Genomic DNA, 12,970 nt, shown 5'->3' on the forward strand with positions numbered 1-12,970 from the left:
TCAAAAAATCTCGCACAATTATTATCATATATATATGCATGGTCATAGATCAAATAACGTGTTTATTCCAACAAAGGCAACAACTCGAATAACGAAAATGTAACAATGTTCGTGTAAACATAATATATATATATATTTTTGGCTGTATGTATTACAATACACAGAATTACAGCAGCTGTCCTTTGGTTAAACTATATTTTTTCGTATGGTTCAAATTTCTTCCAACTACGAGTATAAGAAAAGTTTTGATTTACATCACAAATAAATATTTCATTTTTCCTGTTCCGTATATGTTTTTTATGTTAATTTGTCAACAACGAAACATATAATCCTTGTATAATACTTGTATTTATGTATAGCAACTTCATGAAGTCATGTATTTTTTTCAAGCTTTATTTTAGAACTTGTTTCAAACAAAGTTTATTTATACTAACTAGTTCCAAAATTTGGTATATACCTATTGCAAGTATTACATTTTAAATCAATATCATATCAGTTAAGTTAAACTAAAATATAAAATAAAGCTCGTAAAATTGTTTTGTTTTTAGTTAACTATGAATAATTGCTTGATTTTAATTATATAAAATATAATTCAAATTCAGTGCCGATCATCGTCACATAGTTGTCGAAATACGTATTTACTTTAAGCATATCATTTCTGTAGACTGGGTTTTAATAAAAAATTATTTTAAGAATAAAGATTTCTCTGAAAATAGTTAAACTCAACTGAAATGTAACCTAAAATAAAACTAACAGTCACAGAAAAAAAAAAATATTTTTGGAATTATTAGTAACTGTATGATTAAAAACAGGAAAACATAGTTTGTTTTGAAAATGTATATTTGTATTATAATGTATTGTAAACGTTTTTTTTTTCAACTTCTATACTATAATTATCCAATTTCACGATAATAACATTTTTTAATTTAATGTACGTAATTTATAGTTTCACAGTTACACGCTACTTCATTGACATGTAGTGTAGTTATGTGTAAATCTAAAAAAAAAATATTTTATCTTCAGCTAAAAATATATGTGTTTATATTATGTTAACATTTTATTTGAAGAGTCCAGAAGTAAAAAATATTCTATAGCAATAGCAGTCTTGTACCTTTCAAGGAGTGCATAAAAAATGGTACAATTTCGGTATGCCGGAGAAACTCCACTTTACTTTGAAATTCGTATTTTTCAAAATCAAGCTTTGTGCTTTTTAAGTGGTTTAACCGCTGTGCCTTTCATTTGTCCAATTGCTAACATTCCTATATAAATAGGTAATTTTTAAAATTGATCTCGGTGGATCTTTCGGCTAAATATTGTTTGATTTGTAGACTCAATGTTGACCTCTGGACCATTTGTTTATAATAAAATCCAAATTATAGTATCCAAAATCTAGGCTAACAGTAAAATTTCGGATACCAAATACCCAGATTCTCAAATTTTGATAAATCCGAATTTTTCCTATCAAATCTGCTTTGAATATCTTTTTCTTAGAAGTTAAAAAGTTCTTTGTTTCACAATAGTGTAGGATTTGAATAATTTAGTCTTAACTGATCTGATTCTCTGTTGATCAGTCATAAATCAATAATTTCATGAACAAGGCGTTATCGCCACCGTTCGGATTTATATTGGAGTCGGTTTCGCAGCTATTCGAGACAAGAATGAAGAATATACCTAGTGGTTCTTTTCATTTATAAAAATATAGTTATATTACAAAATGTAGACAACTATCGAATATTGGCCGATCGAGTGGAACGCGAATAAACGCTGGGAAGAGGCAAAATCAAATTGCCGATAGAATTCGATAAGGTAAGTGGTAACGTCCAATACCAGCCGAGACGTGCTTCGCAATCAAGTTTTTCCGGGGAATACAAATATTGTTATTTTACGTGGGACGTCGGTTGAAGACCTTTTCTGGGTCGTTGGGAGACAAGAAGTTACAACCGGAAACTGTGCATTTTCAGACATGGTCGTGCGGGAAAACAAAATAGGATATAATATACACAGGACAGTGAAAAATTTAATTCGGCTCACGACACATAAACACAGTTAATATTCCACGGTTACCTTTTACTCTAACGCCACACGGGGGATTACGGCTTGTGTCTCTGGTGAAGTATAAAATATAATACACACAACAGCGGCGATTGTGGTAAGCATTGCCATGGAGATATGCTCGGGAGACGCGTTGACCGCCGCCAGACAAGGGTTTGCTTGATGAATAACACACTAAATCAACTGGAAGAATACAGAACAAAACCACCCGTGTTTGCTGTTTATTAAACTGAACGCCAAAGAAGTACATTTTACAACTAAATTGCTAACAATTTTGAACGACAAACGCCCCCAAACCTGATGAGTTTTTTTTTAAGATGTCAATTATTTTCTAAACGCGCGTTTAATTATATTTTACAGAACAATGTCCGTGTATAATAATGTTCTTTGTCTTCCGGGTCTAAAGTTTTGGCATAATATGAGCGTTGAAGTTTTTGAGTTGTAACCATGTATTAAAATATCATGAAATAACATTTTTGATAATAAAGATTGCTGTGATTTTTGATTTTTTTACACAAGACTCAGAATATTTTGTCATTTTGCTAAAACCTTCCTGAAAAGAGTCACTTTTTAAAAACAATTTGTTATCATACAACCTCTTACATTGTCTTTAAATTCGTTTGCAAAACCAAAGGTTTATAAAAAATGATTTTAAATAAATCATGTGCACCGGATGTACTACACCCTGTATTTTTTTACTAGTAATACAATTTGTATGTGAAATAAGAGATTCCGTTCGAACACTACGTTTATGTAATAAAGTGTGACTTGTGTTAATTTTTAAGCTTGGGACGTACTGTTTTTCCTCAGGATAATAAAATTATGTCCTTTGGGACCAATCGAATTACTTCTTTTCAGGAGAAGCGCTATTTCAAAGAGTCTCAAAGGATAACTTGATTTCTTTGTGATAAATTATTTAAAAAAAACAAAAAAAGGTACAGAGTAATGTTCCCCTTTCTTTTCACGTTAATGATTTTTCAAACGTAACAAAAAGCGAAATGTTAAAAATGATTCTTACAATTAAATTATAGTTTTTGCTTGTATTTTGTAAGATCAATTTTGATTCTGACAAGTTTTAGTATCTTTGCTTTTGAATGTACGATGCGGATTTTTTTACCAGATTTAATATTTTTATTTTGTGTAGTTTTACTATTCAGTTTTGAAATGTATTATTTTATGATAGTGTATCATGTAAGTATAACTTATGCTTTAGATATCGAACATTTGTCTTGTATTATTTGAATAATGACTGCTGGCGTGCAATCGTCCGGCGATAAGGTCCCGGATAGCGAATTTGTCAAGAAACCATCTCATGATGGCGCGTTGGGCCTTCATTGCCTGTTAAGACTTAAGCTGCACGATGATGGTGATTTGAATAATGCTTGGTTATTTCTTATGAAAAACATACTTTTTGATACAGAAGTACCATGTGTACTTTACACAATATATTACTATAATGGCGTTCCCCTCGATAGTTTGATATTTTTATTAAACTATTCTAGCCTTAACAAATTATTAAATATAAAAGGTATTAATAGACTATTGAAAAAGTTGGTTGACTTGTATTATCTACTCTTTTAACAGTTCGTCAGTTAGGATTAATTTTAGAGATGTTTGATAAAATTGTGTTATTAAACTATTGTAAGATGTTTTATTAAAACCTGGTAAAATGCTTCAACGATTGTTTATCATTATTTTTACTTTAAAAAAAGTGTGGGGTTAACTTGATACACCATTTAGTATGCCAGTGGCGAACGAACAAATGTATTTATATTTAAATATTAACGCAATTTATTAAACTCGAAATTATTCTGGAGACAATCTGTTGGTTAGTAATTAAAGTTATCTACAAGTTTTTTTTTGTCGGTCGAGACACACACATACAATTTTTCTGCCATAATAATTAGTTTTCCATTTATCTGTTTATTCATCTTGGGCACGCACTAGTCAAACGCTTTAACATAATATTAAGTTAACACTCTCACGCAACGCAAGTATGTCGTACACACTGCAAAAGTAATTATTACCGGAATGTTACTCAAGTTTTTGCGTTGGTAATATTGTAATTGGATTGGCACGTGAGTAGATGCAATTTTCACAGTTGACAAACACAAAAAAGAAAAACTAATATAATATATGCCATAGGAAAATATGTCTTTCGTGGTGACGTGTAGGTGTTTTTTCTGACAATTTTTTTTACACGGCCACTATCGGTTATTCGGGTGTGAAAAAAATAATCATTCAAAAAAACCTGTCAGTGCGATCGCTTTATCATATGGAATTGAGCGGGCAAGATAAAGGGCTTACGAAGGAGACCAAGGAGTGTTTTTTTTCCGTCGACAAATATTTTCTAGTTAGGTATTCAAATTATTTTTCTATCAATTTCTTCGTAGCATAATATTTTACAGTGCTCGGAACGAAAAAAAAAATGTTTTATTGAAAGTCTATAGTATGACTAACTGTGAAATGTTAAATGTTGAAGAATTATCTTTTTTTAACACATTGAGATCACTCTATATTTGTAATTAAAAAACACAATATCAAACAAGATATTAAACGAAAAAACCAACAGAATCCATAGAAAATTTAAAATGAACAAAATTTAGAATTTTCATCCATGATAAGGCACAGTTCATACGCTAATTTGCATTATTAGGTAGTTTACACGGTAGTTTTTTTATATTTTTATTAAAGTTTCAAAACGTTAATTGTTAACAGACATGTGTCACGAAGAACACGGCAAGACTTTGCTGGAACTTTGGTATACTGTGTATCTGAGGGCATTTCGGATGGGGTGGATAGGGGGGGGGTCTAACCAATATTGTTGGGAAACTACAGAATTCACTTCACAACAAGAGTACCTCAAGTAAGTGTATAGCTAACTTAACACGGCGGGTTTAGTCCATAGAGTAATAACATAAAAAGATGAACTAATATATTATAACATATTACAATAGCTTGTGTGCGATAGTGAAGTAAAATGAAGGAAAGGCTAAAACCAGTATGACCACATAAAAGAAAAAAAGTCTTCATTGTTCAGCGGTTGGTACTCTATACGATAAAATATGTTTTTACCCTTTATCTTAAAATATTATTGTTTTTTTTTTGCACAATACTGTTATCGTTAATATTTTATCATCACGGTATATTGAACAGTGTTTTTTCCCCTCTTTCTAGGCACACTGACTTGAGTCCTTCTGTTTGTGTCACATTAAAACTACTATAGGCTTATTCAGACAAACATTACCAATGTATACATTTAATTGGATTTATAGTTGACTGGATATGAATGTGATGGCTCATAATATATTCTGTAATTACATGATAAAAACATTGGGCATTCGTTCAACCGTCAAAACGCACCTATTATTTATTTATGTTGATATAAGTTAGGTTTTCACAAACTTTTAACTAGAATATGATATGTTAAAAACAGTGATGAGTAAAAAAAAGAAAGAAAATGTCCAACCTTAGTCTATATAGAATTATACGAATTCGCCGCAAGTCTAACACAATGTATGCAAAGTATTTTCAGTTTGTGAAGCAGTCCGTGTAGTCTTATATCATAATAAAGCGGAATAAATTATGAAACCGCGATATTCCAGCGTTAATCACATATACTTTGTACTCTGTTGTATAAAGTTTTGTACTTTTGCATACTAATACAGCATTAAATGAGGTTTCTATTCGGCAACCTCCTCCTTCTTCGAAGAGTTAGCATATTTAATTTTCACATTTCCTCGTCGTACAAGCAATAATTTCGAAGCTTTATATTATAAACTGCATACAGAGTGTTATGAAACAAAATAAAAATTAACAGCGGTTAATTCGATGTATACACATACGGGTTTCCATTTAAATATCAACGTCATTATAAACATATATTTTTTATCATTTCTATAGATAAACCCGAAAAAGGGTTTGATTTTTGCAAAACTTTACGGTCGGTGTATAATAATTTTACATAAGTTTATCGAATCCCGGAAGTCAACAAGGAAATTCCCTGTAGTTTAGTGAACTCAAATAGTTGCATACATAATAATTTCATCGTTCCAGACGCTTATCAAAAATAACAATTTCCCAAAAGTATGTCAAGCTGATAATCCACATCCGAACTACGTGTGTTCTCATTATGGTTACCTACAGAGTACCGGCTATAAGAAATGATTAAGTGATTTATGATATCGGTATGATGTGTGTAGTATCTGTACAGAAAGCGCACACACATGTTATTTTTCCAATACGGTTGCATTATGACTTCTTGCGCTCTTATACGTTTATTTTATCAAGACTAAACTTTGAATATTTTAGATGTTTGTTTTTTTTTATCGATTCTCCCATAACATAATAAAGAACGTTTAGTTGAAAGGTCGAAATGTAGTTTGTATTCCCCGAGAAGGGAATTCAAATGTCTCGGTATACTCGATAAGACATTTTTCATAATTATTCATTTACGGCTACCTGCGAAAAAATCAATATTTGTGGCAACTCTCAATCTATGTCTCAATGGTGCATCCATGTCGGTAACAAATGCCTTTGGCAGTTTTTATTTCATGACCTTAAATATCACTTAAATTATTTGAATACAAATTAAAAAAATGTGTACCTACTATGTATAATTATGCTGGGAGTTAAACATATTGCATAAGTTATAATACAACACGTTAATACGTGATAATGATAAAATCATTTTTTGCTTGGGAACTATTTTGATTATAAAAAAAAAAAAAAGTAAAATATTTAAGAGCATTTTATGAAAAGATAAGTACAGTTATTTTGAATAACATGTTTTTAGGGTACATCATATTATATGGATTTAAAACTTATCGGGCCGTTTAAAGCTGAAAAAAAATATCTATTATTATTGTTAAGGAAGTCGTGAAGACTCTCGTTTTCTAAAAAGAATATTACTGCTAACAAATACTAGTAGTGTATTTGTTAGCATATTGTGGATTTTCCCAAATCGGAAATTATTATCAGACCCAATTTCCTCTTTTTATATATATTTTTTTTGTCGGAATTTTCCGTCGTTTTTTTTTCTTTTTTAAAAACTCACTAAAGCGAGCAAAGCTAGTATTGGTTCTGTATCTATACATACTCTCCGAATTGTTATAAATTGATTTCGTTCAAATGAAATAACTCCGGATTTCTTGTAGAACATCCTGTTCGTAAGGACTTCATTATTTATAATTGGTTTATTCTCAAGCGTTTGAAATACATACTTTCTTGCTCTCCTGTTGTTATCGGAGGACACACGACGGCTTTATGCGACTAAACTCGAGAGTTCATTTAGGTTTTTTTTTTAAAAATACACGACAGTGAAATATAATAACCCGGTTTTTTAATACATATAATTCTATATATAGCTTGAACCGAAATGTAATAAAAATATAAATTATACGAATATTATAAAAAAAACTAAAAAGAATATTGCCGGAGCGGTTAGGTTACTTACTTTTTAATGTTGTACGCGATTTTTGGGATTATGATTTTTTGTGAAAATCTATGAAAATCAACGCTGCCAGTAGTTAGTAGTCGTGTTTCATTGCTGATACAAAAACCTGAAAAATAATAGATTAAACTTAAAACGTATGTTGTTGATATCTGTTTTTACGTTCAATATGAGGGAGGAAGACTGTTGGTCACAAGACTCTCCCTGTAGTTTGACCACCGCCAACACTGTCAATTTAGTAGGCTGAGGTAGGGAGGTTCGTTTTTGGTAACTAAGACATGCTTCGTTAACCCAATGATAGCCGGGTTTCTATCACTGGAAACGCTTCTTAATAACGAAAACTGTAGTATGTATTAAATATGATTCTATTAATTTAAAAAAAAAACAATATTTTTTTATAACATGATGAGGGGGGGGGCAGTAATTTATTGTTTTAGAATCTTAGTTGTCCGTTATATTCCGAGGATAGTATATTACATGAACGAGAACTATTAATTTTGTGTTTTGCCTTTTTGTGTGTCTATTATCTTGACAAGCCATAATTCAAAAACCTTTTGTGCTCGAGTTACACAATGACTAATTAAGTCGCGTCGACAAGAGCGATTGGAAAAGTGAGAATATTATATTAAAATTTTATATTTCGTTTCACGAACACAATAATTAGGTTAATGACGATCACCGATCGACTTGGCAGTTGTGTTAATTATCTTATTCTCGACGAATTTTCAGACCACAGTCTTTATCCGGTAACGGTTGTCGCCGGCAATAGGTATTCAATTATGGGTTATGCCGTCAAAACAAGTTGTCCAAGATTTAACTGTCAAAACTTGCTAAGATGATTTTAAAAGTTATTTGCGATCAAAAATAAAAGAATAGCAATTATCATTAAGGATGCGCCACACGTTTTCTCTTATTGTAATAATTGCAATTTTGTAATTTTTCAAAAACATTTTGGTTTATGTTATTTTACATATTTCTTAGTATTTTCCGGAGCTCAATCAACTTTTGAAACTTAAATGGAAAGTGTAAACGTTTATTATATTTTACTAACTTTTTAAATTGAGAATAATTTGCTGGACATTTTGACTGGTTGATAACCAGCTTTGGATAATTACTTTTAAACTCTAGTAATTTTAAAAGTAATTATCCTTAACTGGTTATCGACTTGTAAACATTTTCAGCAAATTATTCATAATTTATAAAGACTATCATCATCAGCTTAACATGCCTTTAAAACCCAACGCTGCCATAATGAGATGATGGTTTCTTGATGAATTCGCTGTCCGGGACGGGACGCTACGGTTACCACTTGAGCTTTATAAGTTTATAGAGTTCTAGAAAAAAATGAAAATTGTTTTATTGTCTAATATTTTAAAATACCATAAAAGTCTACAAAAAGAAAAACTACACCATTTCGAGTAATTGTGTTGAGTGTCTTATCTTTAACGAATCACTCTGTATAATTTCACTTATCGAAAAAAACATAGTCTTATACAATTTGCCCTGAGACACTTGACTACACTCTTGACCTTCAAAAAAAGTACCCAAACACTCCTCAGAGTCATACTTAATAGAAAAAATATTACTTTTGATCGTTAATGTTTTATCGTTATCTTATCTTTAATCGTTTAAAAAGAAAAATTAGCAAATTTCTTCGCGACGCAAAAATCACTGAAATGTTGCATTACTAAATTGTTTTTTTTTTTCGTCGCAAAACCACTAATGTTTTTAACTTTTGGAATGATTTCAATTGTTTTTGGACATTTTATTCTTGGAAACATTGTACGGAGTTACAATTGTACGGCGCTTTGAGTAGGATTGCGGTTTTAATTTTACTAATGGAATAATCGGGTTTGAAAACTTAACGTTACACAGTGCTATAACGGGGGAAAAATACTGCTTGAATACGGACAAAGTCATTAACCGCGCCGCATAGGAGTCCGGAACACAACCAATAATATCCGTACGCGGTTGGAGGTATATGCACACTTTCAGGCGTTTCACCATTACTCATATTATAATATATTTATACAATGTGTAGACCCTAGATAAATTTAAACAGTGTACAATACCCATACGTGCATGTACCTACTTCCCCGTTCACGCGTGCGTGTTTGGCCGCCGGCCGGGAATTATACCGGCGTGTGCGTCGACTAACGAAATTTGATTATGATATACCTATGCATATTATTAAAAAAAAAACAATTTACCCAAAAGGGTGACTCGACAAGACACAAAATCAAAAATACAAAATATGGCGCATATAACGTTCGAACGGGTTGAAATCGACAAATTGCGTTTCAAAATTAACATAATGGTATCAATTCATTAGCAAACATCATTTGTTATGTACATTATTTTGTTATTCGCCGTTTTTTACCGTCAACTCGTTGCTTATAGGTATGATGTCACGGGAACAGGATTGGGGGGGGGGGGGTAGTATAAATATCATAAAAAAAAAACCCCAATACATTCTCAGCACAGTCGGAGCTAAAATCAAATTTATCCGTACGTCGATAGGAACCGACACGTCGTATAATACGGTTTTTATTTTTATTTAATTTCCTATCTGTTCCTGTTTACGATTGCAACGTTGCTAGGGTTCGCGTCCCTCGGGATTCGGTGGAAAATAAAAAAAAAACAAACGCCAGATGCCGTTGATCAATGAACAAACGTCAGACCGTGGAATGAACCAAAACACACAGAAGTTAAATTATTTACTTAAACGACTTCCTAAACACATTAGGCTCACTCGTACCCGAAAAAAAATTGTCCAAAATCGATAAGCTTTATTTAGAAAATATCCGTCTACACTTCATTCCATACTTGGAACATTTGTAATACAATAAATACATTTATTTGAAACGTAATTATTTTCAATTGGTACAAAGCTACAATATTTCCTAGCATGAAAATTATTTGTGAAATATTTGTAAACTTCTCCTTAGTGATTTATGATTTTGATTTTTTTTCCTATGGTTATTAAGAATGTCATAGACCGTATAATAATAAATATAGGGTTTTTTTTAAATTCAAAGTTTGAGTTGGAAGTAAGAAATTGCGTTAACAGAACTTAGTGCCGTTTACAGTCAGTTTGTTGGATACGTGCGCGTCTACCCTAATGCAATATATAGTGAGTATTTCTTTTGGGAAAAAAAAAGTTTGGGCGAAGATATATTTTGTAATGACCGTGTTACTGATAATATTTGTTAACGTTTTGCGGTCGTGTATCGAAAAAAATAAATGTATCTAAAAAAACAATTTTTCGTTTTATAAATTCAAGTATTATTATGTATTTGTTTAATGAATATTTAATTTTTAACAGTTGTAGATGATTTTGGATATTTATTAGTTTTGAATAGTAGTTTGAAGAGCTTTGATTATAAAGATAGCACAAAAGAGAGAGGTAGTAAAAACGTATATAATATTACTGAGGCTGACAAAGGTTAACGGGCTTGCAACAGTTTTTAGTGGTTATAATATCATAATATTATTATGTCACGAACACACTTAAATATAAAATAATTACTGTGAAGGTACTTATGCGACCGTCAAGCTCTAAAGAAACGTTATTTTCTTAAAACAAATATTAAACATTCTTGCAGGTATAAGCATCAAACGTTGTTCGTTACACTTAATTTTCTTTTGTAGTGAACCAAAGTCACGCTGTATTTTTATAATATTTGAAAGCGCTTATATGCAATGTACACAAAGTGTTTAATAGACGACATCAAATAAGTTAAAATTAATATTTTACCGTGTAGCTTTAACCTTTAAAAAAAAGGACGTTGGAGAAAATAGGGTTACTTTTTTCGGCGTACCTACTACCGCGGTGAATAGAATGTTATGACAAAATAAATAATAAAGTTATTTGGACAAACAACCAATAATGTAGAAGGTTGTAATGTTATAGAAATGGTAATTTTGTGTCCAAGGGTTTGCTCCTTTAGCAAATTCTTTTGTGACTATTTTTGAAGTCGTTACTATAATAGTTGTTATAACAAAATATTATCTTTGTGTTCCTCTAAAAAAAATCGAGGCCGTTCTTCCAACATTTGTCTATTGTTTTTAGCTTCGAAGCTTTGATTGAGAAAATATTGTTTTTACAATGAAGTGTTAAAACCGCTGAACCGATTTCTTCATAGATCCGAAATCGTACTTCAAAGGTAATTTAACGGGACAAAAAGTTAACACTTTCCCCTTTAAAATCGAGAAAAACACTCAACAAAATTTACATATTTTTTAATTTAAAATACAGCGCTCTGTAAGTTTTTTTAAAAATAGTCGAATTAATTTCGAATTTGTATGGAATATTCTGTAGCTATCCCCTTTAGAAGGGGTGGAATCTTTTTCTATATTTCGCTTTTTTAGATATAGTCTCAGAGCTTTATTCAGTTTATTAGGGAGCTTCGTTGGTTTACACGCTTAACATTTATGTAGAGTAATTCTAGAACTGTTAAATTACATTTAATTTGTTAAGCTAAACAAGTGAGAGCGGTCATGGGGTGCTTTGAAAAAATACACAAATAACACGGAAAATATACTGTTATTGTGTGGTTCGACCACCGAGGAGGGTTTATCTATGTCGGGGCAGATAAACCACCGGCTCTCCGGTAATTCGAGGTGGTTGCGAAGAATAAAGAAATACATATAATTACAAAGCAGACGGGGGAGACAACGTCGATGACCCCGACCACTGTATGTTTAGCAGAATCACGTTTTTGGCGGTGCGGATTTATCGATCGGGGCTGCCGCAAAAGAGGAGAAGTGACGGGTGTGGACGGGGACAAGGAAAAAGGTAAATAAAACGGGGAAGGCAGACGATTCGAATGGGGGTGGGGGAGGAGCAAGAGGCTTTTCCGCGTCGGCTAATAATAACAAGTTGAAACAAATGGCGAATATAACGTCACGTGCGAAAGCTTTTTGAAAACCGTAATGAATAATAAATTTCCGAGGAAATTTCTTGGGCGACGACGTTTTTGGATAATATTAATTTAATACTACCAACAAGGTCGACGTTCGCGGATTAATCTAGAGACACGTGAGAAATGCGAAGTAACCGCACAGCGGGCGAATTAAACGGAGAAAAAAATATGCGTCAACCGTGTCGTGTAAAACAAAAAGTTATACCACGGAATAGCGAAACAAAGCAGAAGGGTTATATTTTGCATTGTAAACAAAAAAGTGACGGCCAGATTTTTGTAAAATCGATTTAGCATTATAATATGTTTGGCTGCCGCGTTTTTGTGTGATAAGTATCTTGCCCGTGTTAATTGTTATCAGTGTCCTGGGCTTGGTTATACAGTGGGAGACTAGTAGGTTCGGCGCGATAAATATTAACAAAGCAAGCGAATTACTACCGGGCGGCATAGCCGAAAAGGGATAATGAGTTTCTACCTTTTTGTGAATATTTTAACTACAAGTGCCGGTCACTACCTCCACGTGGACCACCAGTGGGGTGGCTTT

General features: G+C 32.1%; 1 protein-coding gene across 2 annotated transcripts in view; it reads right to left on the bottom strand.

Annotated features, from left to right (window-relative positions):
- LOC126842982 (leucine-rich repeats and immunoglobulin-like domains protein 2) overlaps positions 1–12,970 on the bottom strand; it is a 66,842-nt gene that overhangs the window by 34,050 nt on the left and 19,822 nt on the right. The window contains exon 2 of one of the 2 annotated variants that reach the window (XM_050580249.1): positions 7,508–7,613. The exons of the other annotated variant lie outside the window; for it this stretch is intronic. The gene's annotated coding sequence lies outside the window, so the exon portion shown is untranslated. The remainder of the gene's footprint in view (positions 1–7,507; positions 7,614–12,970) is intronic. 2 annotated transcript variants of the gene reach the window in all.

The sequence above is a fragment of the Adelges cooleyi genome, unplaced genomic scaffold (assembly GCF_023614345.1).
Source record: "Adelges cooleyi isolate 19-005CV unplaced genomic scaffold, UGA_ACOO_1.1 ACOO_flye_CR_arks_rails_tigmint_CR_PRNA_574, whole genome shotgun sequence".
Classification (NCBI taxonomy): domain Eukaryota; kingdom Metazoa; phylum Arthropoda; class Insecta; order Hemiptera; family Adelgidae; genus Adelges; species Adelges cooleyi.